Genomic DNA, 9,472 nt, shown 5'->3' with positions numbered 1-9,472 from the left:
GACCACAAGCCTTGTGCCGTTACACAACCCATTAGCTGGATCAATGTTTCTCAATAGTATAACGGGGCAATTTATCTTTAGTTTGAGTGCATGCGGAGGCAGCCCGTTGGGAGTCAGGTTATTAAGGAATTCGGGGGCATAGTAGCCGTGTGGATCATCCTCTACACTATCAAAACTGTGGTAGATCTTATCTTCGCCCTGGAAGCGCTCTATCATGCTCGTATTTATATTATCAACGTTGTCGTTCTTGGTGGAGAGGATCGCTCGAGATGTCATGTAATTTGGATCAACCATGTTGTCGTCCAGTGCAGGAAATACATGGTCGATTAGCTTCTCTAGGTCAGCGCCGTCTCCTGTTGGCGGCACACAAATATCTTCGGGGAGCCTTATGTTGCCTTCCTCGTCAATTTCCTCAGTCCCATTACCTACCCGTAGCAAGTAATCTGCGAACCACGGGTCGTTATGCGCCCTCATGTTGGTGACGAGCCTTAGCTGGCGCATTCCCTTCCAAAGGTACGAACTCCGCAGGGTCGCATCGATTATCTAACCCCGTGACCCCTTCCTGACGACCGGAAGCACCTTCCTGAAGTCCCCACCGAACACGACTGTCTTTCCCCCGAATGGTCGGTCCCGTCGTCCCATGATGTCCCGCATGCTATTGTCTAGTGCCTCAACCGCTTGCCGCTTCGTCATGGTGGCCTCGTCCCATAGGATGAGTGAAGCCATGTGCAGGAGCTTGGCTGTTCCACTTTGCTTGGTGAAGCTGCACGACCCCCCATCTTCAATGCTGAGTGGGATCTTGAACCTCGAGTGGGCTGTCCTTCCTCCAGGCATGATGGAAGCCGCGACGCCTGACGTCGCCGTAGCCACCGCGATCTTGCCCTCGCCTCGAACCTTTGTGAGTAGTGCCTTGTATAGGAAGGTCTTCCCGGTGCCTCCTGGGCCATCGACAAAGAATACACCCCCATCACCAGCATCAACTGCTGCCAGTATCTCGTCGTATGCAAGCCTCTGCTCAGGGTTTAGCGAGGACGCCAAATCAGTGTCGTTTGCATCAACCTCGATGGCGAACTCCTCAGTGACTTCTCTGGCCTCACCTCGAGTAGTTTCATAGGTCTCGTCGATGTCCGGAAGAGGGAACAACGCTATGTCTTTGCCCATGGACTGTAGCATGCCCCTGATGTCAAGCAACACCATCTGCTCCACTTCCTTTGAGCACGCGTGTGTTCTATGGTAGTCATCAGACATCGCGTCTAGGTGCCTATCCCATAGACCGCACATGTCACCTGGCTCGCAGAATACCAAGATAGTTGCAAAGAGCCTCCTGAGTGAGGCTGGCATCACGAACTGTGTTGACTTTGTAAGACACTTGTCAAGCGTGTTGTCAGCCTCAATGAGGCCCAATCTCTCGGCAGCCTCACGGAAGCTATCACATAGCACTCCGTCCACGGTCCGCAGGTCCTCGAAGGATGTCTTGCCTGGTACGTGGTTAAACAGCACTCGCAGAAAGTACCGCTCCCCTCGGCTGGATGGGCTGACACGATTCGACCTACTTGCTGCTGCTTTTCTCTCGGCCTCCAGTGTTTCTGTCTCTGCCATGTGAAACTTCCCGGAAAGTCCTTGTACAAGATATCCCGAGCCCACACATGCTGCTGATTAGCGAGGAAATACTCGGTCAGCATTGATTTAGATGCATTATCACGGGCAACGACATCGATCAGGTCCTCTCCTGCTTTGAACGTGACACTATTCATATTAGGGAGATGAAGCGGCAACTGTAGGACCGACGGGAAACTCTCAGAAAGGTTGAAGCCGAATATCCTCCACATCGCCTCTGGTGGAGTAACCCATCTTGCATCAACGTACCTTTTAATCTCGTCTACAACCCCGTTGCTGTCAGGCTGGTCAATGCTGAATGAAGCTCGATCGTGACCCTTGTATACGTATTTGTAAAGGTACTTGACGGCCTTGATGCTGGAGCACACCTCGACATTTATGTGGCAGTTGAACATCCGCAACAGATAAGGGTTATAAGGCACGACCCATCTGTTATCCAGCATTTGACGGCGTACCTTAGCCTGACGACCATCGTCCCGCCGTCGATAAACCGGGTATGAATCCTTCCCCTGTAAGGTGTTCTGGTTGAACGGTCGTGGGTACTTGCTCTTGCACTTCAAGTCTTGCATGCACACATTTTTGGGATTAAGATTGCCACATGGTCCGTGCATCATATGCTTCACGACCATGGCATAGAGCTCTGGATACTTATGCCTGTCCGGGAGCTCTGCCGATATGAGGCGATCATACTGCTCTGGCACCACGAGTTTATAATTTGAATTCATGATCAGCAGGAAGTGTGCATGGGGGAGGCCTCTCTTCTGGAACTCAACGACATACACATACGCTACCACAACACCAAGGATGTGTTTTTGAACAACATTTGTTTCATGGTCTCTAGCTTGGCCTTGAACACGCGTGCGACAAGATCTGGTCGGTCCTGGGGTGTCTGGCCAGGAAGCAGCTCATTCAGTATCTCCTCCCAGCTAGGATTGCATGTCATAGTCAAAAAGATGTCAGGCTTCCCATATGTCTGCACCAGTGCCATGGCGTCCATATGCCTCCGCTTCATGTCTCGGTTGCTTCCTTGATGCGTCCCTGGTAACACAATCCTCTTCCCAACAGCGCTCGCTCGCATCTCCCCAACCGCGATGCTATCCACAAGGCCTTGGTATAGATCGGCACGTATCTCTGTCTGGTGGTCCCTGATCCACTTCAGCCTACATCCCTCAATCTTGATGAACATGTCGACACCCCACTGCTGAAACAGGCGTGCTCCGTGCAGTATGGGGTTGAATATCGCAGGGCGCGTCTGTAGCCGGTAACAGTAGTAGTCCCTGACAGAGACACACAACCGGCTGTTCCCCTCTGTGGAAAGACGTGAAATAAGAAGGTTAGGTACCATATGGAAGGATAGAGAACTTTTTGTGGCATATAAGCATACCAACCAGGCGCACCTGAATCGTTATCACGGTTTCTTCTTGGTTGTTGTGCAACCTCCCAAGGGACATTGTGCTTAGGGATATTTGGATGCCAACCAAGCTCCCCCCTTGGGAAAAAGAGGGGATACGAAAGCGGGTCATAACAGCCATCTGTGGCATGTATACTATACTTCTCGTTGTTGTCCCCATAGAGTGTAATGCTGCGGTTGAACCTGTTTGCTAGATCGCTTCCCTCGACCCAAATCGCAGCCACCTCGGATGACACGGGTCTGTTATATCTTCGTTGGTCTAGCTTCTGGTCAATGTTGAGGTCTATCCGGTACTCCTCGAGATTTTCCTTATGGGCACCCAAACTCCTAAACTGCTGGGAGTAGGGGTTTTCCCTGAGGACGTCCACTAACTTGCTGACAACGTGCTGGTCCAATTGCTTGGTGGCCTCCTTGCGATGGTTTAAGCTGGGATCGTCGTCGTAGAAGTACAACTGCAAATGTTCAGGGCGAGATCTTGGACCGAACGAGTGCACCTTGTGGTACATAGTGCCATGTGCTCGAAACGTGTACACCCCGGACTTCATGTTTGTGTAGTTGTTGTCTAGGCTGACGCCAAGGGTAGTGAAGGCGAAGTGCCCGTTGAAGAACCGAATGCTCTCTCGGAAATGCCGAGAGTCTGCATCCGCGCTTGACCATAACCTCATCAGCTCTGGGATAGGCTCGCGTTCAGCTAGCTCAATCTCCCCGTTCCGACAGCAGAAGCCGTTAGTCTCGTACTGGAACTTCTTGGCCTTGCAATGGTCGCAGTTTGCCGCGTGCTTCAGGATGTGCGTGCTGTCTGGGATGTTCGAGTAGACATAGTCGAAAGGATCTAGGTCGATAGATCCCGTGTTGGAGGATTCTACGGGCTCATCGAGGTCCGTGCTATCAGTGTCGGATGCTGCAAGCATTGTGGAGATATAACAAGTCACGATGGGATGCACATCATAAACCAATAATATAGAGGGACGGGCAGCGAAGGACGCCTGGGAGTACCTTGACCGCCAAATAGGTAGTACTCATCATCCATGAGGTCACCGGAAAGTCCATTCTCGTCCATGATGCCGCTAAGGAAGGCTTCCATGTCAGCTGCAACATTGTTGAGCCGGTAAGTAATGGTTTAGTGTGAGTGGTCACCGGGAGGGGAGTAAAGGTGAGAGGGTTACCATCGGTCCCGATGGTGTAAGACGGCGTGCTCGACGAAGGGGAGGAAGCCGGTGAAGCAGCTCCTGTGGGCGGTGTTTCTGAGCTTGTTGCTGCTCTGTTCACATGCAAGGTACTTGGGTGTGGAGACCTCCGCTTAGCTGCAAAGCTTGCATTACGACGATCTAGCAACGCTGACCTCTCACCTTCTACTATGCTTTTCCTGTGCACTCTTCGTTTTCCGGCACTCCCTTGAATGTTCTTTACCGCCATAGCTCGTTTGTGAGCTCGCTCGTGAGCCCTACGTTGTGCTCTGGTCTCCTGGCTCTGCTCATGGGCTTGATTCTGGTTTTCATGTATTCGCTGATCATTGGTTTGCTGCGAGGCATTTATGAGTTCGTCGGCGGCCTCATTATTGTCCAGGGTACGACTAATGTACTCGCCTGCACGGTTGAGGAGCTGGTAAATACTGGTCCAACTCACATGGACATAACAAGTAGAGTAGAGATGGGAGGATTACCGTCTGATTCGAAGCTGTAACCAGCCTTACTCGCTAACTGGGGGGAAGGAGCTGAAGCGGCGGGGTCTCTGGCATGAGTAGTCGACATCAGGTTGGGCGTAGCTAAGGTAGCTGCATCTGGGCGCGGCATTGCGATGGATTCAGCGCAAGGGATGTTGCGCCTAGCCGTGAGTATTGCATTGCGCTGAGCTAGCATCTTTTGTTTCTCCTTGGGTGGTATGTTCTGCACACGTGCTCTTCGGCGGGCGTTTGTCTCCTGCTTCTCCTCGTCTGTCATATTTTGGTATGCCACCCTTCTGCAGTAATTCCTCTCTTGATTCTCCTCGACCGGCATATTTTGGTAGGACGCCCTTCTGCAGCTGTTTCTCTCTTGCTTGTCCTCGACCATCATATTTTGGTAGGCCGCCCTTCTAAGGGTGTTACTTTGTTGCTTCTCCTCTGCTGTCATCCGTTGCCTGGCTTCTCTCTGACGGGCATTCCTCTCCTCGTCTGTTTTCTTCTTCCTAGCTGCTCTGCGGTGTGCATTGATTTTCTCCTTCTCTTCAGGTGTTAGTCTATCCCGCCGTGCTCTGTATTGTTCTCGCCTTTTCTGTTTTTTGTCAGATGTAATGATTGCATTTGAAGCAATGTGTTCAAGACCAGTGTGTGAGGTGTTGAGTCCAACCGCTATATCTGAGCCAATATTATGCTCGATGCTGCTTTGTGTTCCTTGAAGTGATACACGGTGATCATAGTAAGTGGCTTCACGAGAGTGATTTCCTGAAAAACCATTGTGTGGACCACTTAGGTTAACAAATGTATAAATGCAAGCTGAAATTTTTTATGCGTAAGGTCGATACCGATTGGCGTTTGAACATGTTGTACTGGCTGAAAGGCTGTGAGATTGCCGGCTATGGGAACCATCATAGCCACATGTGTGTGCACATTGTCATCATCATCGGAAGACGAAACACTGTAGTCAGTGGTGTCCGTTTGTTCTCGTATGAAGAAACCAGATGGTGGCCGGGGTGTATTGGTGGGTTGTGATCTTGGTGTCCTCTCATAATCAAAAACTGATAAAATTAAGCTAGGCTAAGTTCTGAAAGCTTATTGAAGACCTTATGTTGAGACATGTGAGTGGCATACACATACCTCTTTTCCCTTTATCATACAGATGCCCTCTGTCCTGTGACATCTCTATGTCTTATAGCTTTATGTTCTTATTACCTGCATTCTTTTGCATTACAAAAATGATTAGATGGTTACTGTAATTATGACGATATTAGCAATACAGATTGGGGGAATAAGTGCCATTCTGAAACGTTCTGCAGTTGCTGTGATTTCTTTGCATTGGGTGTACTTGCTGGAAAGCAGTGTTGGTTTTGTAAAGGATCTATATGTTTTCATGCATGAATTTCACTTCAGTTCATAAGAAGACGGTGTTGTTCTAACTTTTACTTTTAACATATCAGGATAACTCAGTCGAGAACTTTAAAAGAGCAAACAAGATTCTGGCTTCGGAGTCTGAGCCGGTAATTTCTGATTATTTTCGCTTGAATGTGTAAAGTTTTGTGTTTCTTTTCTTCGATCACATGTCTATTTATATTTAGGTTCAAATATGGGATTTCTCTGCGCGAACAACCTTCATATGGATGAATGAATGGAACCGTATGCCCCAAGATCCTCGTAGATCCTCGCTTCTGACCAGGAGGTCATATCTTCTCGATCTAATTTGCCATTCTATTGCCTATGCTTAATTTCTTGCATAAGATTGTTATAAATTAATTGTACAGTTGTGTTGGTCATAGTCTTTTATCTCCTAGCTACTTCTTAAGGCTTTTGTACTGCATTACTACTAATTAGCCAAATTAATCCCCATTACTGTTATTTCCTCCTGCAACATCGTAATTCAATTTGAATGCGGAGCACTGGAATGCGGAGTACAATTCTATTACTCAAGTCCAGAGGATCTCGTCAGCTTACACTGAACCTGTATATTTCTTTGGTAAAAAAAAGAGGATGTCCTGCTTTTCTTTGGACAGTACAATTCTATTACTCAAGTCCAGAGGATGATGTATCTGGACAGTGGGTGCGTAATACAGTGCCAAATCTGTTTGCTTTGCCTGATATAATAAACCTTATTTTCAGTCTTCAGATTATCCACCTGGTATTCTATTTAGCTATATGGTTGTTGCAAGAGTCTTTCAAGAGTCTGGCCTTGCCGGCTTTACGCACCACACAATTTTACCACGGTCCTGTTAAGTCCCGTGACTTCAGATTATCCACACAATTCTGTTTGTTTCCCCTTGTGTGATGAAAACACAAGAGGCGGCTTATGCTATCATAAGTTCAGAACAGGCAACTCTAATCTATTACTAATACTGCTACTAATGCACTCATAATATTCAGTGGAAGGACAGGCAAAGAGTTTGTTTGCATTCTTTTTGCTTGATCTCTTGGATTACATATTACGCATATAATAACATGCTTGTGTAAGTTCTTCTGTTTTTGCAATTTATTTCAGCTTTCTATTTGTGAAAGTGCTCATTTGCATATGCCAAAAGAACCAGAATGTGCTTGCTCACGTAGTCACATCAGTCATCTGATCGATGGCATGCTTGCAATCAGCAGAAAATGCTTACTTTACCCGCAAAAAAATGCTTACTTACTTAGGACCTTGTTGACTGCGAGCTCAACAACCATGGTGGATATGCTGTATGTATGTAGCAGAGATGCAGAACTATAGGTACAAGCAGACACCACATACTGAAATTCAAAACTGTGTAATGCTCAGTGTAAACAATCCGGTTATGTAGAGTTTTGATTTAAGTTTTTCTTTGTCCGTTGAGAAGACTTATCTACCGACTGATGTAGCTGGCACTATAATCTCTCGCTCAAAAGATGTTGAGAAAATGCAAAAACAGTTATGATGGCTGAAATACATCTAATGGGATCATTCAACATCCAATTTACCGAATATTTGACATAGAAAGGACATCGTATGTCACTATGCATGTGCCAATTTTCGTGTCGTTTGTGCAGTTGAAGACAAGGGCTACCAATGGAGAAAGAGTGCACATGGTGGCCGAGAGGGAGGTAATGAAAGAAAATGTTTATGTTTATAGCTAATTGGTGAAAAACTAAACATATGTTATGTTTGGAATAAGTGATGCACACATACTGAGGTTATTGGGCATCAAGGGAGAAGATATTGTAAGCTTGGTGGTTGTTAAGTTGCAGTTGGAAATTTAATGTGGGCAGTAGCATTGCTAATCTATCTATATATCACAATGGGGTCATTGTTAAACACTAATAGCAAGTGTGACACGATGGCACAACAACAAAAAAAATGCACTTGGGAGGCTAGGAGGATCCGGACCTGGGAGAGAAAGTAAATGGGAGCGAGACCGCAATGTTCTGGGATGGTGTGAGTGCTCCAGGTGACCGAGCAATATGACATCCGCGGTAGGTGTTGCTATAGAAGATCGGGTAGGAAGGCGCGACAGAGAAGGCTAAATATGGAAAAATAGGCGAGAGCTCACCATTATTTTCTTTTCTTTGTACTTTTTACCACATGATGCAACTTCTATAGGGCTCAGATGCTTTCCTTCTCAGAGAAATCCACTTGCATTTTACAAATCTGTATACTGTCCTGCCCAGAACTTGCATGACATTACAGTTTTGCTATTTGATCGTTTTTTTTGCGTGGTTTGATCGTTGTTTGTTAGCATCCACATAGAGCCATATAGAGGTCTTCATACATAGCTTTTGGATATATCACTTTATTGCTACCTATCTGCATTTTTCCCGATAGTTTCAGTAATTTTAGATGAACACCAAGTTCTAAGTTATAACTTATATATGCAACTATAGTCAGACTCCAGATCCTTTATGGTTTTGCTTGTCTCCTCTGCTATATGGATTACCTTCTTAGAGAAGGGAGAACACACTGGTTTGGAATTCTTTCTGTCATAAACTTCTATTTGAAAATTGCAGTTACTGTCAGACCATGGTGAGGATGGTGGCAGGAGGATGGTGGCAGGAGGATGTACCTGCGGCGTGAGGAGATGGGTGCAGGAACAGCCGGCGCGCGGAGGTGGCTGGTTCCGATGGCCCTGGTGAGCAACACCATGAGACGGGAGCAGAGGCTGCACCATGAGAAGGGAGCAGAGGTTGCTGGTTCCGGCGGCAGCAGAGGCCGCAGCTGGCCGCAGCTCACCCACCTGGCGTGAGAACGACGTGGCCGGACTGGTTCCGTTCCGGCGGATGTGGCCGGAGGGAGAGTATGGGTCCAGCGAGAGGAAATTCTGGCTTCCTGGCAACGTGGCCGGACTGGTTCCGTTCCGGCGGATGTGGCCGGAGGGCGAGTATGGGTCCAGCGAGAGAAAAACTGGCGTTCCTGGCGACGAACTGGCGTTCCTAGCGACGTGCGATGGAGCTGTCGCACTTGTTTCTTTGTTTGGTTTGGCTCGGGCGTGTCTTTTTTTTTGGTTTGGCATGGACGTGGTTTTTTTTGGTCAATGCATGGAGTGGACGTCGTTCGTGGATTGAGTCGTAACTGTTTTTCTTCGGCCGGTTCGTGATCGTGGGCTGAGTTGGTGGCGATGTATCTCGTTCATGGGCTGTGTTAGCAACAGGATGCGATCGAGGGTGGGGCTGCGGTCGAACCATCACGACGACGACTGCAGATCCTCCTTTAATAGTAGAGATATATGGGTGTAATGATGTTCTTGAAGCTGAACTGCTGGCTCTGAGAGAGGGGATATCTCTGGCAATTCAATGGAGCATGCTGCCTCTAGATA

General features: G+C 47.7%; 1 long non-coding RNA gene across 1 annotated transcript; it reads left to right on the top strand.

Annotated features, from left to right (window-relative positions):
• The first annotated feature begins 6,387 nt into the window (after positions 1 to 6,387).
• Positions 6,388 to 9,221, top strand: LOC123112598 (uncharacterized). Its single transcript, XR_006455597.1, has 2 exons — positions 6,388 to 7,766; positions 8,667 to 9,221. It is a non-coding gene; the product is annotated as an uncharacterized lncRNA (long non-coding RNA).
• The last annotated feature ends 251 nt before the right edge of the window (positions 9,222 to 9,472 follow it).

Source organism: Triticum aestivum, chromosome 5B (genome assembly GCF_018294505.1).
Source record: "Triticum aestivum cultivar Chinese Spring chromosome 5B, IWGSC CS RefSeq v2.1, whole genome shotgun sequence".
In the NCBI taxonomy this organism is placed as follows: domain Eukaryota; kingdom Viridiplantae; phylum Streptophyta; class Magnoliopsida; order Poales; family Poaceae; genus Triticum; species Triticum aestivum.
This window is presented reverse-complemented; position numbering and strand designations above follow the sequence as displayed.